The sequence below is a fragment of the Falco cherrug genome, chromosome 6, assembly GCF_023634085.1.
Source record: "Falco cherrug isolate bFalChe1 chromosome 6, bFalChe1.pri, whole genome shotgun sequence".
Lineage (NCBI taxonomy): Eukaryota > Metazoa > Chordata > Aves > Falconiformes > Falconidae > Falco > Falco cherrug.
This window is the reverse complement of record NC_073702.1, coordinates 34,586,290-34,608,393: the sequence shown is the minus strand read 5'-3', so window position 1 is coordinate 34,608,393 and position 22,104 is coordinate 34,586,290.

The following is a 22,104-nucleotide window of genomic DNA, read 5'->3' as shown; positions in this document are numbered from 1 at the left end:
TGTGTCACCAGCAGGTCTGCAGTCACTGCAGGCACTGAGCATGGGGTATCTTCATCTTAAAAAAGAAATCTAGAATGTGCTCCAGCTGCTTTTTCCATAAATATGCTCTCTACTAAAAGCAAAACACTGCAGTAGCAACTGTAATGGTTCCCTGAACAGCAGGTCAGGATGGCGTAAAGCTCCCTGGCTGGTGTCCCTGGCATTATTGCTACTCAGATAATGGGGGGACACAACAAATGGTGGCCCGGCTCTCCATCCTGCTCTCACATCACCTGCAAGGATCATAACTGAGTGGTACTTGTCACATGAAAATGCCCCCAGTTTGCAGGATCTCTCTGCCACAGAGATGGCATTCATTCTATGGTACTGTCAGGTATTTCTATGGTGAGAAGAGATAGGACTGAGACCTCTACATCCTCCAGACAGTCCTGATCACTGGATCACTAGGATCACTGGGGCTAGAGAGATTTGTGCATCAGCTGCAACCTCCCCTTAAGGTGGCACAGAATCACCATCTGGCACTGGTTGGTTCCCTAGCACCTGGGAAGTGTGAATGTGGAGCAATGCTTTCTCTCCTTTCCCTCCCTCTGTCTCTGCCCTAGGCGTGTTTTGTGCTTATTCACTGTGTGGGCATCTGCAGCTTCAAGGGCTGCAAATACTAATAAAGATTTAAGAAAATGAAAGCTTCAGCCTGCATTCTTGTTGAATGCAGTCAAGATTTTTTTAGAAAACAGCCCTATTTCATTCACTTATATGTTCCTGCTGATTTAACATCTCACAGAAGCTTGTTGGGGAGCTTTTCAGTCCATAAAGCAGTAACATTCCATGTTGCCCCTCTCCTCCGTTTCTCTTATACCCAGGCCACAAGATGGTCACAAATGCATCCTCATCCACCCCTACTCCTCCAACAGGTAGAAACTCTGTTTAGAAATAAGAGAGAGAGCATGGCCACCTCTCTGGTCATTACTGCCATGCCTGCTGCATGCCAACACCACGAGGGCAGGCTAACGGGCCTAACGCAAGTCCTACAGTGAGCATTGAAGCGATCTGTCCCAGCTAGAATGCACTGGTGATGATACATGGTGGCTGCCTAATGTGTGCTGGAAAAGACTCACCCCTCAGACACTGAGGTGCTGGAGTGTGTCCAGAGAAGGGCAAGGATCTAGAGCACAAGTCTATGAGGAGCAGCTGAGGGAACTGGAATTGTTTAGCCTGGAGAAAAGGAAGCTCAGGGAAGACTTTATCGGTCTCTACAACTATCTGAAAGGAGTGGGTAGCAAGGTGTGGGTAGGTCTCTTCTCCCAAGTAACAAGCAATAGAACAAGAGGAAGTGGGCTCAAGTTGTGCCAGGGGAGGTTTAGATGGGATATGAGGAAAAATGTCATCACCGAAAGGGTGGTCAAGCATTGGAACCAGCTGCCCAGGGAAGCAGTTGAGTCACCATCCCTGGAAAAAAGACATGTGGATATGGCAGTTAGGGACATGGCTTAGTGGTAGATTCGGCAGTGCTAGGTTAATGTTTGGACTATATAATCTGAGAGGCCTTCTCCAAACTAAGTAATTCTACGATTCTATGATTTCAGGGCATGCTACAATCCAAACAGGTGTCACGCAAGAGTTAAAGCAAACAGTGCTGTGTCTTCATCACTGAGTAGAACCAGCCTAACATTTTGCAAGTTAGATGTACCCAGGTCTCTATTTTGTTCTGTATTTCTACAGTACCTAGCACAGCAGTACTTTAATTAATACATGATGTTCCTAGGCAGTGTCCCAAAACAAACAAGAAGTTGCAACTCAGCAACGGCAGGCTTAACTGATGGAGCTTAAATTGCCTGCTGCAAGCCCACTAAAATGAAGAGTGTAACTTGGTTTCTGTTGGAGCAGAAGCACTTTCTATATCACTTCTAGATCAAGAAGCAGAGCCCAGGAGGTCAAAATTCTTTGGCCTGGCCACCAGACCTTAATTGGTTGATTATAGGGGCACAAAACAGCTGGGTTAGAACTTCGCCATTCCTGCAAAGGCATTTGGTCACACAGTTTGGATCACATCTCCCAAGCTAGCAGCGGCCCTGTGACAGTATTGCTGGCATAACAACAGCCAGCAGAACGCTGTGCCACGGCAGCACTAGTGAAACTCCCTGCAGACAGCAGGGAAAGGCTATGCACAGCCGTTTGGGGTCATCAGTGTGGCCAGCACGTGCGCTACATTGCTTACAGGTTCCAGATCTGGAAATAAATAACTAACCCTCTGCACCTCCAGCCTGTCTTCAGTTAAACTGTATACCCCCCCTACCACTGTTCAAGTGAATTTGGACCCTGACTCAGTGAAGCATTCAAACATGTGCTCCATTTTAACCACTGTTCTTGGTGGAGCACAGACATAAGGTAATTGCATGTGTGGAGTTTGTCTTCTACCCTGGCAGGGACAGATGCCAAGCTCATCCTTGTGTTTTTGCTGGTGGGCAGTAGTAACCATGTTTGCAAAGGGCTGGTATCCCCTGCTCTGCTTGTCCCCAGGGGAAGAGCTGTGTAGTCACAGCACCTCTGCTCTCCTGTGTCCTGAGTGCACTCCTCCTTGTCCCTGCTAGCTGTCTTGCAGACCCTGGCGGACTGGTGAACTAGGCTGGATTTGCCCCAAAGTGCTGGTGGGGTCTTGTCATGGTTTAACCCCAGCTGGTAACTAAGCCCCACACAGCCGCTCGCTCACCCCCTGCACAGTGGGATGGGGGAGAGAATCGGGAGGGTAAAAGTGAGAAAACTTGTAGGTTGAGATAAAGACAGTTAAAGAGGTAAAGCAAAAGCTGCACACGCAAGCTAAACAAAACAAGGAATTAATTTACTGCTCCCCACCAGCAGGCAGATGCTTACCCATCCCCAGGAAAGCAGGGCTCCGTCACACGTAATGGTTACTTGGGAAGGCAAACACTGTAACTTCAAACATCCCCCCCTTCCTTCTTCTTCCCCCAGGTTTATGTGCTGAGCATGACATCATGTGACATGGAATACCCCTTTCATCAGTTGGGGTCAGCTGTCCCAGCTCTCTCCTCTCCCAGCTTCTCGCTGGTGGGATAGGGTGAGAGGCAGCAAAAGCCTTGGCTCTGTGTACGCGCTGCTCAGCAATAACAAAAAATCTCTGTATTATCAGCACTGTTTTCAGCACAAATCCAAAACACAGCCCCATATCAGCTATTATGAAGATAACTAACTCTATCCCAGCCAAACCCAGCACAGGTGTCTGCCTGGGGCTGCTCTCCGCGGCTCCCTCATGCTTGCGGGGCTGGGCAAAGGCAGTGGGTAGGGCAGGCTGCAGCCCAGATCTGTGCAGGCCCTGTGTGGAGGCTGTCTCCTTCATGAGCCTGCTTAGGTGGAGTGTCCCAGCTCCAGCAGGTCCCTAAACACCACCACCACAAAAGCCAAGAGCAGGGTTCTCTGGCCCACTCCCAAGTGAAAAAGGAAGGAAGGGCTATGAAGCACGCAGCAGAAACTGAGGGTGCTCCATGCCTCAGAATGACTTTCAACCTCTTATTAGATAAAGCCCAAGTGCAAATATGGTCCTGCTCAGAGCCAGATGATAAGGATTGATGCCATAAGCAAAGCAACTAGCTCTTAAAACACTTGCTCTGAATGTGGGAAGCCACACAGAGGAACTAGAAATAATGCGAAATGATGGGGGCTATGAACTCAGGAGCTTAGCTCTGGCCTGCTGGGATTGTTCTCATAACTCCAGTCTTAACACATGATCTGTTTAACGGAGATAGGAAAGGAAGAAGGAGTGCAGGGGTGCTGTTATGCATCAAGTGTACATACCACTGCCAGCAACCTGTCACTTGACAATGAAGAGTGTAGTGATGGAGCCTACTGAGTGCATATGGCATGTGAAATGAAGGGGAAAGCATTGAGGTCTTTGCTCTGGACCACCAGGACTGGTGAGCAGGAGAGAGAAATGTTTGGACTGACTCTCAAGCTGCCAGAAAAGATGCAAAGGAGAAGCTATTATCCCTGACTTGGGCTGAGGGTGGCTGCTGGAAGTCAGACATCCCTGTGTTTATACTTCAGCTGCCTCCTATGGAAAGTGCACAAAGTTTGGCATTTCATAGGAAATGTGAAACACCAGGGACTTTGATTCACAACTGGGATTTATCTTGGTACTACCCACGGTCCTTGTGGTAAGGCTTAGATTTTACAGTTCACTGAAGGTTGTGATTCATGGTGAGAGAGGCCGTTAAAAAGAGATTTACAGAAGATACAGGAGAACTGCCCAAATTATCCACTAAGGCTAAGCAGAGGAGCAAAGATTTGACTCTGCCTCTGCAAGAGAAAGTCACTTCCCTTCTGCCAGAATTAGACACCTAAGCCTGGTCAGTCCTTTCTTTCTGGCAAAAAGAAAGATGCACAGAGTAGCAGTGCACAACCAGACTGTACCTATACCAGTAAGGTGAGCGGAAGAGGGCTGGGCCATGGCCCTGGTACTTCACACAGCCCTTGTCCATCCTGCAGGACTCAGCACAGTCTCCAGTATAGTTTTTCCCAGCACAGAAAGCAGCTCCTTATCTGGAAGAGGCATTTTCATGGAAGCAAGCTAGGCCATGATGTTGGCATCATAATGAGAAAGCAGGGTTTGGACTGCTTTATTTACTCATTAGTACAGGTGCAACATCAAACACTAGAGATCTGGTTTAGATTCCCTTAGATTCAAGTCTTCCATCACTACAGAGTGCAAACTATATGATGTGCAAGGATAGGGCTCACTTTGTGTCTGCTGCTGAAGGAGTTCTAGTATTATAAAATGAGTACACATTTATTGAGGCAGACACTGGACATCTCATCCACCAGCCCTGAGACTCAAAACCCCTAGTACAATATAGCTGTTACTGGCCCAAAGAAGAATTAATTGTTTTATGTAAAGTGAAAGATCCACAAACCCCAGGATTTAGAAAGCCACACTCTGACAACAGTCTCGTATATAGGATGCTTTCCAGGGCTGCCTGAGAGACCTGCCTCTGCCTCCTGCCTGCAGATAGTGACCCTACCCCTGACCCTGTAAGCACATGTTCTCATTGGGCACTTCTTTACCCTGGCAGTATTGGACTCTTTTTCACCCATGCCCAGGAGAGCTTGTTCTCCTTAAGACCAGGCTCAGTGTTGCCCAGGTTGAGGCAGACAAATATCCTCAATGCCATGCACATCCCAAAAGAAGTCTAAAAACCTGTAGCTGCGTTAGTGTCCTATTGCATCACTGAGCAGGGATACAGGATCATTTTCACATGTTATACAAGTTAAAATAGTAATATGAACTCCTTGCTTCACGTACTGAGGAATTTAGTCCAGGCAGAATGAAGCTGGCCGCATGCTAGACGGAACTGCATGTAATCTCCAACTGGGCCATGACAGAAGGACTCCAGTGTGCATCCCTGAGGCAGATGCATGACTGTTGTGGGTTGGGTGGGTTGGATTTGGGAATTTTCTTTGCAGTAACATCATTTTTAACACAGATAAAGATGCACAGATGTGTGTGTGGGTCCCATGAAAATGGTGATGCTTCAGGAGTCACAAAGGGCAACCAACACACAGACAATCCTAACTGCTGTGAACGTGTCAGGCAAATGAGAGGGAGGACAAGCTGTGCCTGTGGGAAGAAGGGCACAGCTGAAAATACTCGAGGGCCCATGGCTTGACCCTTAGATGAGCTGAATCTTTGATCACAACAGAGGACTCTCACAAGCTTTGCAAGCTCAACCAAGCATCAGCTCGTGGATATGCACAATTCCCTTATTCCCACAGGGCAATAGACATGCAGAGTACATCTTCACAGCTCCTCACTTCAGGGTCAATTCTTAATGTTTATTTGTTGACTTGAGTGCTTTCTAACATGGCACATATAGAAGATTTATTACTGGTAGTTATTTCCATTACTAGCACAATAAATGGTCATACTTACACACTCGTATCTAGAGGCTATAAATGCAGGTTCAGCTAACTCCAGCCTCCCAACGGCAAGGTAGGGAGGCCAGCCTCCCTGCACTGGGTAGGTGGCATGGATATGAAGTTCCCTTCCCCTCTTATTCAGTCAGAGCTTGCTCTGCCCTCAGGCTGTGTTGTTAGGCTGGACAAACCCCCCAGTTTTTCACATCCTTTGGTTGTCTGAAATAGGACTTTGTTTCAAATCCACCTCCAAAAAAGTCTTGTTTTTTCAGACAAGAGAACTGGGACATCTAGAAATTAAGACCTGATTAGACAAGTGGTGTAAGTTTGAGTCTAAATACTTCATCATCGTTTCTTGGCAAGTCTTTGTGTCCCAGTTTCTTTTTTTCTTTTTTATTTATTTCCTCAAGAATCACATTTTACTCGGGATTAATAGGTTTTCATGTTGTACTTACACCAGTCCTACCTAACCCGCAAACTTTCTCTTGCAACACCTTTAATAGTAACCTGTTTGCCTTCCCTCCTGTCTATCCTTCCAAACACTCCTTTGTTAAAATAAATAACTGCAGAGTCTTGAACATGTTCCAGGGAAGGGTAAGACACTGCACTAGGAAACACAAATGTCACAGTCTGCATAGGGAAAAATATAAGCTTTGTTTAATCTCTGTCTCATTAGAAGCATTGTGCCCTGGCTCTGAGAAACACGAACTCAAGCTGAGTCGATTTCCTTGAGAGTGAGTAACGGACAATCCAGCTGGCTTCCCAGAAAGCATGACCCCAGGGCTGTGCAGTACACAGCCTCCAGAAGAAAGGGCTGTATTTGTAAACAGAAAGCAACAGCACACGTCGTCGTCGTTAGCAGAAGCAATCCCCTATTTGACAGGTGCTGAAACAAAGCCACCAAGCTCTCTTCATAGGGAGCAAGTCTACCAAACAGGAAGGTCAAAGATGTGACAATGTCTGGATAAAAGAATTGTGCTGCATACAAGACTAGTAAATATTCCGTGATGGTTGAAAGTATGGCATATTGTGCAAGTGCTTTTGCTCTGCAGGATGGTGAAGCCAAGCCAGCAAGGACCATTTTGGTCCCACTCCTCAGAGAGGGTTTACACCTGCCCCGTACTCACTGGCACAGTGGTGAAGGTGTCTGTGCAGCATGAAGGGCTTTGAGCCAAACAGGAACCAGTCCATCTTGTGGGTATCAGCACTCACTGGTCATGTTGTCTAACAAAAGAGCACAGACTCTTCTTCATGCTCCTCAGAAGTCCATAGGAAAGCCAGAGACAGGGACAGATGTCAAAGGGTGAAATGCTGGCTCCTGCCAAATCCAAAGCAAAACTCCTATTGGTTTTAATGGACTCAGTTATTGATCCTTAGATTTCAAAGCTGAAGCAGACTGCTAAAAGCCTTGTCTAAAACTCCCAAGAGCAACAGCAGTTCAGCATCTCATGCCCACAGCAGCAGTACCCAGCTTCCCTTGTCCTTGGGCTACACAACAGCAAGTCAGACTCTGAGAGAAACAATACATCTTGCTCTCCTCATAGCCTCAGGTCTGTTTTTTTATTTACTAGGGCATAAGCAATGTCATGCCTTTTATGACAAAGATACCTGCCTGTTATGGATGGAAGGCTGCTGATCTCAGAGACATCTCTTAGAAAGCTATGTAATCTTGCTTTGATGGTTTCAGATAGCAAAGAGCCCATACATGCCCTTGGAAGTTCTTTCAGTGGTTAACTGTCCTCCTCTGTGGGCATTTACTGGATCTGTAGAGTCTTCCTTCCCCCCAGCTGCTCTTGGGGGCACATGGTTTGGGTACTAATGCTCTACGCTAGCACCAGACTGCGCTTCATGGGGAAAAATATGCAGCCTTCCATAAGCAGATTAGGCAACAAATGCAAACACTGAGATAAGGGGAACAGAGCAGGAAAAGAACTTGTCTCCAAACAACACCGACAGCAAGAACTGAGGTCTCCCCTCAGTGAGGAAAACAGCAAAAATGTGGGATTTAAAACTGCAACTGATAGGAGCCTCTGTTACCTTACAGCATTAAAGAGGTACCCTAGTGCTCCCTTTCTTCTGACAGGCCCATCATGGCCCCATTTAATGTTAAGCTCAGTTCTGTGTGAACGTCAAAAGATGTCCCTTGTTCAAGTCAGTGGCACAGAGTATCATTTGGGAAAGCAAAGGCATCTGGATCATTCAATGTTTACATGGTCTTGTGGGTCTTGTTTTACAGGAACAAGGTGCCTGGACCCCACTAATCTACTTGCCACCACAACTGAAAGAAGCGATTTTAGCTTGACCTAAGGTGGACAATTGCTGAAGAACTCATCTTCAACAGATGGCTAGTCCACCAGCTGCCACTCTCTCCAGTGTTTGTCCACGACTGCAGATGTTACAACTATTATTAAGTGGGTTTGCACAGTGATATTGCTAACCTACCATAAACCCCTGGGCGGACTCTGTCCAAAAGATCTTTTTCTGAGCTTATACAGGTAGGTGAAACCCACACGCTGCTCCTACCTCCTCCAGACCTTCACCTCTCTTTCTTCTCTCTTCCTCTCTCTGCTTTTCTCTCTACCTTGTCCCTTGGACCTTGCACCATCTCCATGACTCAACATTGTACAAATATTGCCAGCAAAAACTGGGCATTACATTAAATAAAACCAAAGACAAAAAGAAGGCAGAAATACTTAATGCATAGATAGACAAGCTGGTTTGTAGGAATCCTAATGTCATTACTTTAGGAGAATAAAGGAGGACTATAAATTCTAATGCAAATCTCCCACTCAGTTGTAAAACATGCTGCTGTATTTACACTAAAATAATCATCAGACAAACAGATATGTTGGGGTTTTTTTTTCCCAAAAAGCTGTATCCTGAATTTGTTCTTAGAGAGGAAGTTGCTCACAGCCTCTCACACTCCCCTCTTTGATGCCTGCTATTTTAGGATTGTTCTACTCCTTTGCCCTTCTCCCTATAAAGCCGGAATCACTTTAGCCCACAAGGTTATTTCATAAAGCCGCCTTCTCAGTGTATGAATCCAATTTTAGATTTTTAGGGTTAAAAATAAATATCTGACAAAAAATAAGGTGATCTACAGAGGGAGGAGAGAAAAGAAAGATCCAGCATCCATTGTTTCTGCCTTAGCAATCTCCAACATATTCAGCAGTTGCATTTATTTTACTGTAAGGGAAGTGTAATCTCCGGATAAATCTGCTTAGTAAAGATTTAGTATTGAACGGGCGATGCCTAAAAGAATAGAAGTGTGGTTGTAGTGTGCTGCCCAGGGATGGCAGCTCACTAAGCTGCCCAGAATAAACAGTGTATGCATGCAAATTAGAAAACCCTTTGGAAAAAAAAACACTTACATAATAATGGCCCAGCTCTCAGAAAAGCTGTTCTGTAAAATAATTTATTTGTGGAAGACTGTACTTGACTTTTATACTTTCTATTAAGTGCATAAAAATACATTAGCCTTTTGCAAAAATGGCTGGGCAACATTTGCAGAAGATGTGGTCACTCGGGAGCTGTATTAAGATGTACAAGCATCATTTTCACACAAGCCTGAGACTACAAACTGTTAGCTGGAACAAGGGGCCAGAACAACCCTTCGGGAGAAAGCAATCTGAAATACATTTGAGGCTGTCTTCCCCATGAGAAATTGTTTCAGCCATTCCTTCATAGTCATCTTCCCTCCCCAAACTGCAGTTCTTCGAAGAGAAGGGGGTTTGTATATGAGGTAGGTGTCCAAACTCCAATAAGCAGTGAAGATGTGCCTCAGAGAAAATGTCCACTCCAAAGCTCTGGTTCCCATGCACAATCCCTCTGTTACCATGTGGGACTTGGTTTTCATTTCTTCTTTTCTTGCTGCCAGGCTGTCAGCTCAGCCTTTCCCATCCCAGCTCCTCAGCTCCTTGTGAGATCCCCCAGCTCCTCACGAGATCCCCAAATCTTCATTTAGGCAATTGCATTTCTCCAAATTATTACTGGAAATGTGCCAAAATGGATGTTGACAATGCTCAGATGCTAATGATGTTTTGCTTTGGTTTAAATAATGGAATATCCATTCTAAAAAGCACAGAATTAAAACTTCTGGAGACTTAACACTTTGCCAGGAATAATCCTTTATTTTTCAATCCATCCTACCCGCACTTGAACAGTCCTGTTCAACTTATTCATAACTGGGCAGTTCTCACAGCACCCAACAGAGAGCAGCAATACATACACACTAACTAGAGTTAATTCCTTACCAGACTTGATCCCTGAAGAAGTTATACGTTGGCTGATAAAATTATCATGCGTGTGTTTATCTCACTGCTTAATTACATTTTAATCAATGAGAATTCTTCTGCTACAAGTACCCAGTAAAGCACTTGAATAAGTACACTTTCATCCTGGAAAAATCTAACATCTACAATTTTCCTATTTTGCGTGGGGGATATCACTTTTATTTTTAGTTTAATTCCTATCCAGTAGAAATTTCCTACCCTTTTAAGCAGAAACATGGCAGGCAAATTGGATTTTTGGAGCTCAACCATACATAGCAGTAATCCTGTGCTCTCATGACGTGATGCAAGTGGATTTGCACAGTACGGCACCAACCAGCTGCTGGGGTCCCATTTTGGGACAATGAAGGTTGGTTGTTGGGAAGAGACAGCAGCTCATGCCTCACCCTGGGCGTGGTGTCAGGGGAGCAGCACAGAGCTGCGACCTGCAGCTCCTGAGGGATCTGAAGGGATTTACCTGGGCATCTTCAGCAGGAAGGACTGTTTTACCACCACCCCCACTACCCCCTACAATTCCAAACAAATCTCCCAGTTACAGCCTTTTCCTGAACACAGGTTCACACACCATCAGGCAGAAGAAAGGAATTTTCAGCTTGGATTGCTTCTACCTTGGAAGAACCCCGAAAAGCCTAAACTACACTGTAAAAAGGAACAAACACAGCCCCACTTTTTACACCTATGCTCCTACTCTGCTCTTTGTTTTTCCCACAGATGCCAAACATGAGACGTTTCATAGCAGGGCTAAGTTGGCTGGTTTGGCTGAAATCAAACACTATTTTTCAAAAGGACTTCCAATCCAGAGAGATATGCCTACAAAGCTGCACAATACATTGTGTTTGATTGACAGCTAATTTTTCTCCCTACTTTTCTGTCTGGCTGCACAACCAGGAAATCAAATGTTCTGCACAAATCTTCAATATAGAACCTCTTTGCCATCCTTCAGGGTATGGTATTAACAGGCTACATTCTCAGGGCTTCCAAAAATCCTGGGATTCATGCCTGGTGGCACAGTACTAGTGGTGGAACTTTTAAGATTCACAATAGATTTTGGGAGAGCAGGGATAAACTTACTGTGATTGGGAACAAAATCAGAAATCACATCCCTGGCTTTCTCCTGGTTTACATCTATCCTATGATGTTTTTTGTTCCTGGCAAGTCATTTACGGCAAAGTTTTTGGAAATGAGTAAGCACTGCAATAAACGGCTTGATCTTCAAATGCATCTAAGAGCCTATCAGTTTTTCAGAAATCGGAGTTGTTGAGTGCTCAGTATTTTAAAAATGAGTCTGATTTTCTCGTGCCCAGCTTTGGATAAAAAAGCTAATTTAAATGTTCAGAAACAGAGGATTTGCTTGTAGTGCGTAAGCATTCTGTAATCATAAGTTTTCTGTGATCCTTAGAGCTTCTAAATGTGAGGTACTGCTGTTAAATCACTTATTCTGGTGGGGGGGGTGAGGTGTTCAGTAAAATAAATTGGAAATGTAACTTGGAACATGTTTTAAATGCTTTGAGGAAACAAGATCCAAATGACAATTGATGTGACATACTTATCACCCGCAGCAGAAAACCACCGCTGAGAGTGAAACCTTAAGGCTTCTCCCCATGCCCACAGTGTTCTGTGTAATTTGTGGTACAGCAAAAAAAGTCTTTGCAGCCATGTATTTATTTGTGTTGCTTGGTGCCCTCTGTGTTACTCCCACACACCGGACTTTAAAGTTTTCTTTGACAGTTTTATTATCTTTCATATCTTGCAGCTTTTAAAGACATTGATGTTGCAGCCTGTTCCGGGGAACTGGTGGCAAAGCTCTCTTTGTTTCTCCTAAGGGAAGACCCCGAAGGCCACTAAAGCTGCACAGCAATGTTTCCTTTCCTTTTAAGGGTGAGCTGAGGGAGGCAGCCTGCTTTCATCCTTAAATCTTACCAGATGAGAGGGAAGCTAGTGCTGATGACCAGGCAATGATGACCAGTGCTAGAGCTCCCACAGCCAGTGGAGATGCAGCATCAGCCAGAGGACGGGCGATGTCAGGGCATTGAAAGTTGGGGTCTGTATGCCGCCCTGCTGCTGTCTGCAGTTCTTCCTCAGCATCTTGTCTGTAGAACAGAGTTGACCATCTCTCTGCCTCTGCTGGCAGGATGCCTAGCGAGCCCAGGCATTGCTGGAGGACAAATACTGGTGATGGTGGCACAGATCCACGTGCATGAGAAAGCAAAGCTTTTCCCAATGACGCTTGCTGTATCCTTTTCCCTAGTGGGATCACTGCCATTCCTTACTTAACTACAGAGGTCCCCCCTTTCCAAGCAGGGAAGATTTGAAACTGTATTTGAAAGAGGCTGTATTTGGATGCTTATTTCCCTCTTGCTGAAAATTTTTTTAGTAACTTTGTATTGTAGTAAAGCTCTTTTCACAGGCATAAATGCTAAGCAAGGAAATACTAGCTAATAATAAAAGATGGACAACCTATCTCAAAAATATGAGCACCTGCCTTGAGCGCTGGACTATTCAATGCTGAAAATTAATCATGCTAACATGAGCCTCCACTGTAATAGCAAACTGTGTCATGTTACGACTTTCAGCCCAAGAAGTAAATATGTATACTGCAAGACTAAAAATAAATCATTGTCTAGCAATAAACAACGATCACATTTCCTTCCGGGGGTAAAAAATCCCACCAAACAAAACCACAGGGAGATATATGGGACTGAAAAGGGGTAAGGAGGGAGATGGAGAGACTTCTTACCAGGGCTCATTGTGATAGGACAAGGAGCAAGGCTTTTAAACTGAAAGAAGGTAGATTTAGATTGGATATAAGGAAAAAAAATTTTACGGTGAGGATGGTGAGGCACTGAAACATGTTTCCCAGAAAAGTTGTACATGCTCCATCAATGGAAGTGTTCAAGGTCAGGTTGGACAAGGTTCTGAGCAACCTGATCTAGCGGAAGATGTCCCTGCCCATGGCAGGGCCTAGATGATCTTTAAAGGACCTTTCCAACCCAAACCGTTCTGTGATTCTATGAGGTTATTCCAGAAAATGTTATTAGTTAAAAATCCTCTTCTATATGGGCTATTACCCCTCAGCCCATAGAGATGTTTGCTTTCCCGGGTCTCCTACAACAGCATGCCATGTTTTTATGGATTTAAAGATGGTCACCAGATGCTGCAGCCTGATGATGTGGTGTCTGGTGGCCCCTTTTCCCCAGGGGGTCATCTGGAGACTCCCCCAGCACTGGCACTGGCTGCTCAGCAACCCTGCGAGCAAAGCTCAGGCCTCTCTCATGGGCTTCACTCGGTTCCTGGCTATTGAGTTGACATCTGACTTGTCTGATTGTTGCCTGCCTGGACACAAAACAAACACTTGCACTCGTACCAGCATGAAACCAAGGTCCAGGAGGAGGTAAAGGTATTTCAGCTCTGCCTCCATGATGGGGTATCTTGTTCCCAAATACATCCCATGGCTACCTCTGCTTCTCCACCTCTCCCTGTGTAGAGCTGGTTGCTCTCCTGCTGCCTTCTCTTTCTTTCCTCTGTTTCTCCTTTCCCTTTTCCAGATCAGTCAGTACATGCTTTAAGTTTGGTTCAGCTGCTTTGCCTGACCCCTGCAGGGTCCTCTGGGTCATTTTTCTTCCTGTGGATTAATCGTCTAATTCAACATACACCTCAAAATATTCAGCTGTCTAATACACCCTCCACAGCCTCTTCAAAGCCCTGTCTGAACTCCAGGATCTTCTTCAGCTTTGTCTCCCCGATGCATCTTGTCTCCCATAGGTTCCTCAGATGCTGTTTCCCACTCAAGGAGTTTCCATTAAATATATTAGCCAGGATTATCTACCTCCTGCAGCCAGGCATCCTTGCTCTCTCTGTCTTTAAATGACATTCACTGCTTTCAAAATTGCCTTCATCTCCCTCCTCACCTCTGCAAAAACACCAAATCAAGCTGTCTCTATAAACTCTAGGCAAAATCACAACCCTTTTCCCCAGTCAAGGCCTCCAGCAATCATCCTCTGCTTGGATTTTAAAGGGTTTTGCCTGAATCAATCTTGTTTTGAAATGGTAAAGATAACAGCTTGCAAAGTACATACATTTACATACCTCACTTCATTCAAATTAACTAGGAAAGATAAGAATCTCCAGCAAATTAATTCTGCTAATGTTCTAAACTGTGAATTTCAATCAAAGCTGAAAACCAAACCAATTCAGCTAAATTGCTGACTCTTGTTACACTTTAAGTGATCTAAAAGCATGCATCAATAAGCAAAGCAACTTCACTTTGTGCAGCTGAGCTCCAGACTGATTTGCTGCTTTCCAGGATTGTCTGATAAAAAAAGCTACAGTCAGCTCCAGCTAATAAGAGAAAATCAATCCAGAGCCAAAGAGCAATAAAAATGTGGTAGCAAGTTCAGAACATTTTGTCACAGCTAAAATTGGTTTCCTATGAGCCATCTGAAATAATATGGATTGCAAAGCTTTGCAGATCACAGCCATTGAAACAACAAATGCCTGGGTGAATAGCAGTTCCAGAAGCAAGGGAGAAAATCCACTTTTTGCCCCAGAATGAGATGACAGTGCCAAGGTGAAGAGTTAGATGTGTTACACAAAGAGTTTGGAAATTAACTAACTGCTCAGTGTCCTGGGACACTTGAAACCCAGGAGCTGAGCTGGAGAAACTTTGCAATGTTCAGGCTATCTGCATGTTTCTTCGGGTAACTTGCAACTGGGCTGCAGCTTTTGAGACAAACAGAGCCTTATAGATAGAGATCAAAGTAATGTGGAAAACAAAAGAGCAAATACAAGTGAAAGGTCTGGAAACAACTGGGATGTTTTATTTCCAGAGTTCCCACACTACCACAGCAGCCGGGTGCCCCACAGCCTCTCTTATTTGGATTTCTAAATATAAGTTACACTGGTGCAGCTAAATCCCAGAAGTGCATGGGGAGAGAGGAGAGCAGCGTTTACAGACTCAAAGATGCAAGACTCCCACGGGGACTGTGGGTTCAGTGTGGACATCCCCACCTCAACAACAGCCAGGGCAATTCCTAGCAGCTGGGTCTTGGAACCCAGAGCAGAGGGCAGGGGGAGGAACACAAAGGGCTCCAAGCAAATAAACTAACCACGCAAGGAGCAGAACTGCTCATGACAACATTTGGTATTTTTTGTGTCCTGAGAGGCTGGGGCTGGTGATGGCAAGTGCAGGTACCACAACACTCTGACAAAGAGGTGCCCGTATGGCAGGGCCATCTGGCACAGCCACAGCCTGGCTGCTGCTCTCCAGAGACCAAGGCCACCTCCTCAACCTCCAGTCCACGTCTCCCACCTTTGAACCACCAATGACTTGATCTTGCTTTTGTAATCAAGAGACAGAAACATTTCCTGCAAGCCAAAGCAGCCCCTGACCTTTTTTTTTAAAAGAAAAACTTGTGTTTCCACTGCTGGAGGAAGCCTGAGTCCTCTGTATGGCCACAAACAGACTTCCCACGAGCAGATGTGCTCAGAGCATCCACCCACACAGCCCCGAAAGGACGAGCCTTGGGAGGGAGAGGGAAGCTTGGTCTCCACCAACTCTTTTTACACAGATCAATGCATACTCGCTAAACAGAAACTCCTTTTCATCCACAGCAGTGGAGGCCGTGCTCCAGCCCATGACCCTACAGGACTCGAAAAGAAACCTTGATTGATGATAAAAGACTGCTTTCCCTTTTGTGCTTCTCCCCATGACACCACACAGCTTGAGCAATGTAGCAGTCTCAAACAATTTTAAAGCAGGGCCCTGCTTCTATTTTTGCGGTAGCATTGCAACCCTGCAAAGTTTGGTGGCTGTTGCTTATGGTATGAATCGTCCTCCGCAGGCAGCGTGGGGATTTAAGCAAACAATCCCCAGCTCCAGAGGGAATATGATAAATAAGTCCATATGAGTCACATGGAAACGGTTTTCAATGGATAAAGCAGCTCTGACTCTGCTGCCATCGTGGTGATGAGCACAGCTTCCATGCACAGTGTGGAGGGCTCCATGTATACTCTATTACCCTGACAGGGTGTTAATCTGCTGTGGTCCACCCTGTTCCCATGGGCAAATTGTACATTTAATTGATTATACTACACACATTTCATTCCTTGCTGATCGTACAAGCTGATAACTACCTTGATAGGACTATTAATTTAAAGTGTTTGGATATTTTCCTCGGCATCTGCTATGAAGAAATCCAAGTGATGTCCTTGAACACTGTGGGTAACACTTCCTTCCCCTGAGCCTCAGAAATAGCTTCTCAGCACTGTTGGACCTATATCTCACTGATTTTCTATGTAAGATATTTTTTTTCTCAATGTGGAATGATCACACTTCCTTTACCCCCTTGCTCACTCAGACTGCTAACCCTTGGTAGAAGAGTTTATATTTTGCAATGGTCTTGCAAAATGGTTGCACTGCTCTGCTTTTGCTCAGTAGTGCTACTGTGATAAAACTGTAGAAGATAAGTAGTGAGAGAGGAAGCTGCAGGAATCAGTCTAATGACTTTTACACGCACAGTCACCACTTTTGTATGAATTATAATGCAATTAACAGTTGCAAGATCACACAGAATTTTTGAAGTGATATTAAAGCAGTGTTTTTATACCAAGGGATAGGCAAGAAATGGAGCCACCACAGGCAGAGCTAAAAAAAATGGCTTATCACGAGACTGGGTTTGTGCCTGTGCTATTCAATGTCTACATAACTGTCCAGTTGAGCTACTCAGGCAGACAAGATTTTATCCTTGTGGAACATTTTTGAGCAGACACCCAAACAGTGACAGAAAGGACCAGAGATACCTTCAGCAAGTGAGATTGTTCTAAGAGTAAAACAGATATGCATGTGGGGAAAGCAGACTGCAAATCACCAAAGACACAACCAGGACTACACAGGGGCCGTTGCAGGAGGCTGGGTTTGGGGGGAAAAAAAGAGTATTGCTGCAGTAAAAGAACATAAGAAAGTGAAGAATTTAATGCTGATTATGTGTGTCACAACAACTAAACTCAAAACCACCCCTGCTGTGAAATGATGGGACTCACAGAGCCCACAGAGAGGAAACAACAAGAAGGCAATAGGGGAAGAGGCAGAACAGCTTCCCAAAACCCACAGCTGCCTTACTGGCTCTGTGCATGATTTAGAGTCCTTCATTAAGATCTTAATTCATCATTTCTGGGGGGGAATGAAAATTACCAAGTGCTACATCACTCCCTCTCCATGCACTGCCTGCTGTCCTGCTCAGCATGGCATGCATTGTCATCAGGAAAATGCTGGCTGGGCAGCCAGCCTCTGCCCATCGATGCAGGTTGCTGCCATGCCCTTTATGTCTACCCCTCCTCTTACAACATCCAGCTATTCTGCTAGCCAGGATCCCACAGCACATACACAACGCTGAACAATTATGCTTGCTGGTGGCATGGTTTCTGCCCCAAAATCAGATTCTTATTGATTATGATAACTAAACCAGCCTTACAGGGAAACTGTTTTGGCATTTGAGCTACTCTAGCACTATTATTTGTCAGAAAATTAATGACATCCTTCGATTTGCCTTCCAGATGGACAATGTAAGCATCTTTAGGCTCCCCTGAAGCTACCTTCTGCTGCTAGCTTTTTGCAGCTGTGTTCAGCAGAGCCCTGGCAGGCTGGAGCTCAGCAGACAACTAGAACAGGGAGAGAAAAGTTTCTGAGTTTTGACTTGCATTAAAATGTTTATCTGCTTCGTACACAGCTGATGCTACTTCATAATATATGAACATGCTGTTGCTAAAACTTTAATGGGCATAATTACTGCTCTTTGAAAATTCTAATTATATGGTTTATTAGGAAATAACTTAAGAACTTGGATAAGATCAGGGGATTTGGATGGGCTGTCAGTGACGCAACCTCTGCGCTTATAACTCCCTGTAAATTAATCATTTTCCATGGTTTAGGTATACATTCCACTTCTCCACGTAATATGACACTGCAGGCAATGTGTTTCATGGGGTGGATTTCACATCCTGCCTTGCTCAGTCACTCCAGGTTTGGCCCTGTGCCTCCCCAGGAATGCCATTGCTTCTCTGCAAAGAGCTGCTTGTTGTACCTTCTTACCAAGCAGACCTTGCCTGCGGTCCCTGCTAGACCCCAGCACTCAAATACTTGTTCATTCTACTGCTTTTAAGGTTTTCTGCTTATTCCTGTCTCCTATGAGTAAGATGTAACTTCACTTTAAAAATATCTATCTTGAGGACTTTTCTGATAGGTAATTTACAGGTTTATGTTTTCATATTTTTAGATTTTACACGTTTTGTAATCAGCTCTGCGTGATAACAAGAGTCAGAGTTGCAGAGGAGCAAAGCTACAAATCCAGCATAAATCCAGATTTCTTCATTCACCTTTGCCTTAAATGGATTCTTACTCTTACTGTTGGACGTTATGGGATGAAACCAGGAATTGAACTATTGAGTATTATGAGAAACCGGCTTGCCAATTTATATACTGATTATAATACTTGGTCTAAAATGTTAACCTGCTACTAATCAAATTGCTGACTCTCTGTATTAGAACATGTAAAAGTGTTGTCCTCAGCTTGGGGCAGCACAGACCAAAATTCACCTATGTGGTGCCTTTTTTATACCATGAATTTGTCCTGTAAACAGACGAGCCCTATGACAGAGATATTTTTTTCTTTTGAATTGGCCAGAATGTGTTATAAATGAAGATAACAGTGCTTGCAGGCAGAGTTTTCTGGCTCATACTTGGAAACTGCAGGCTGTCATTTCCTTTTCTGAATGTAAAAATGTAGTTAACATTTAGGTGTTTTGTACAAACTCTCAGCTGACCAAGGAAGCAGAGCTCTGGGTGCTGCATGGCATCACCTCTGCTCCCAGACTCCACCACACACCTGGGACCAGTTATAACAAGCTGTCCCTACAAACTCACTGCCCCTCTCAACCTGCAGATAAGGTTTTGGGGAGGTGAGAAGGACACTGTATCACCTCGTGCCTTGGGAGAGGGAAAATATTTTGACAGGCCTCCTTACATGCTGCTGATTCCGCAGTCAGCTGCACCCACTGCTCATGGACATTAAGATCTGCTTGAGCAAAGTCTCCCTCCAGCCCTCAGAAAGGCTCAGCACATGTGGCAGGAGTAGATACCTGTGCCAGACCACCCTCCATCCCTGCTGTCACTGCTGGCTAGCCACCCAAGTGGGAATCCATGTTCCGGAACCTCTCCTTGTCCTTCCCATCGAGCCAAAGCCCTCTGAGGTTTGTCTGCTCTGATCTACCAGCCTGCCAGCCCCAGTCCATGGTGTTCTTCATGCAGACACAAGTTACAGTACTATCCAGAAAGTTAGAAAGGCTCTTTCTGATTTTCTGGAGCAGTTATAAATTGCCTGCCAAAATTTAATTAAATTTCTGTGAAGACACAGAAAATTTCAGCCCATAATGTTCTCAATATAAAACTCCACCAGCTTTTATTGTGCATGGAAGATTACTTATATAGGTGTTTTACCAAGACATAAGAAACCTCCGTGTGGTTAAGAAAACTGTTCAGGACAGTCTGGGAAAGAAAGCAAGGAGGAAAGCTGTCAGTGAGGCTCAAGCAATTTCCAAAGCACCGCATGAGATGTTTCAGATGGCCACAAAGTGAAAATTGATGTCTGGGCTGCCCATCGGCAGCATCATTGCCTGCACATTCTTTGCAGTGGAAAAAGCTCAGAAAAGGTCACCAACACAGAAGAGAGGTTGAGTGAAACTGGGAGAAAGTTGTGCACCAAACACTTAGAGCATCCAACATGAAAACACAGGATCAATAATCCTGTCTATTACAATACAAAATCAGACCAACAGGGCTGGCTTTCATCCCACATAAATAGCAGTTCCTGTCACTGCAGCCCTTTCATGGTATGCTTTTAAGTGATTGTAAGCATTTCAAAGATTTTCATTTTCAGAAACGTTACATAAATAATTCTGGGATTTGAAATGCTCTTTGAAACTGTAAGACGAAAAACTGAATAATCCTCCCCTTTCAGGGATTATCCATTCTTCATCTTTACAGAAAATACAGGAGTGCATTAAGTAAAGAACATAAACAATGAGTAGTTTTTATTTAAAACTTTGTTACGACTATCAGTGATCAAATACATCACATCAGTATGTATAAGTTAAGGGAAATGTCCGAGTTCAGCCTTCAAATAGCCTGAACACAATGTTTCTTTCTATTCAAGACAATAAATTTGGTTCTACAGTTTTTAATTATTTGTTCACCATTATGTTTAAGTGCTCATGACAGAACTGGACAAGTAATTCATAGGGAATAATTTACTCAATTCAGCCATTTTTCTGCTTGCTTATTGTTCATAAGGAGACTATAATATTCTCACATTTATGCCCTCCTTGAATGTATTCATCAAATAAGCTCATCATATTATTATCTGCTTGTAGCCCCTGATTTGATCCTGCTGGAGCAAGACATGAGATGTGTTCAGGGGCATGCAGCAATCACTAGAGGAGAGAAGACATAAAGAAGAGAACCCCTTATCTCAGGCAAAGGATGATTAGAAGAGAAGGGGTTGAAGTAAACAAAACAATACAAAGGTAAAGTGATGAAAAGGAAGGGCACTTATTTTTCCTCTCATAATACAAAAAGGAGAGTTATTCAATGAAATTGCAAGCCAGAAACCACACAATGTCAAAAATATTAAAAAAAAAGACCTCAAAAAATATTACAGCATTGGAACCTACTTCACAAGACAGTACCAGTGCCAAGAGCTTAGCACAATTCAGAAGAGGATTAGACATTTATATGGATAATGGGAATAACAGATCTGAGAATATGATTTTAAAAGCAATATAAACCCTTTTGTTTCAGGGCATCAGCAAGTCTTGCAAGGTCAATTCCTTACAAGTGCTTGTATTTGAAATTCAGAATATGAGTGTCTTGGTCTCCCACGATCTAAGCACACAGTTTGCATGGTGTATTTCTGGCTCTTGCTGGGATAGGTGAAGATTCAAACTGGGTGCACAATTTATACACACAGCCTTGTAAATTTATTTTTTTACAGCACTATCTTCAGCAATATCACTTACGTCAGTGTTCCTGAGGGTGAGGAATGTAGCCAGATCATAATCTGGAGCACAGGCTTTCCCTGGGTACACATAGGGTGTGAGCTGTTTTTCAAGAGGACACTTCTGGAGCCATTTTTCAGAGGCTAACCCTGCTCTCCAGGCCTGTTCTGTGGCATCAGCTGTGGCTGCATGAGAAGACAAAGCCAATTTCCATAAGCAAAGAACCAGAGAAGGAGGAGGGCTGGCAGCTGGAGATGTGCTGTGGCTTCACTAGGAGTAAGGGGCAGCACTTGGAAAGACAAGGAGAGAGACCAGGGAGCATGATCACCTCCCAGCCTTAGTCTTCTCCCAGCACTTAGTCTGTATCAGATACATGGAGGAGGGACAACTCAAAAAGGTACCTAGAGGTATCCTTCTCATTTCAGTCCTTAAACGTCATGGGATGTCAATGCATTTGGTAACACCTCTCCTCGTTTCTCGTAACCAGGGTTTGGCAGTGCCAAGAAGAACTGAAGCTTGTTTACAGGTGAGGAAGCTGAAGAACTTTTCCAGACCCTGTTTTCTATAGATTTCAAACTTTTAGAAGTGAACATGCAGATTTTTTACTTCAGATTCACCATCTTTATGAAATTTTCCCTCCTTCATAGCACTAGCAGGCCATTTTATGATACATGATTTGTAAGACAATAGGCATTTAATCAGCTTAGATGTTAAATAGGCTCTAACCTAAGAACCTGGCCCCTGCTTGTGCAGTTCCAGTTCCCTCCAGACTTTCTATGAAGAATCATCTTGTGTTTTGTAATGAGAACAGTAAATTACAGAAAGCCCATTGGGTAAAACGGCCACG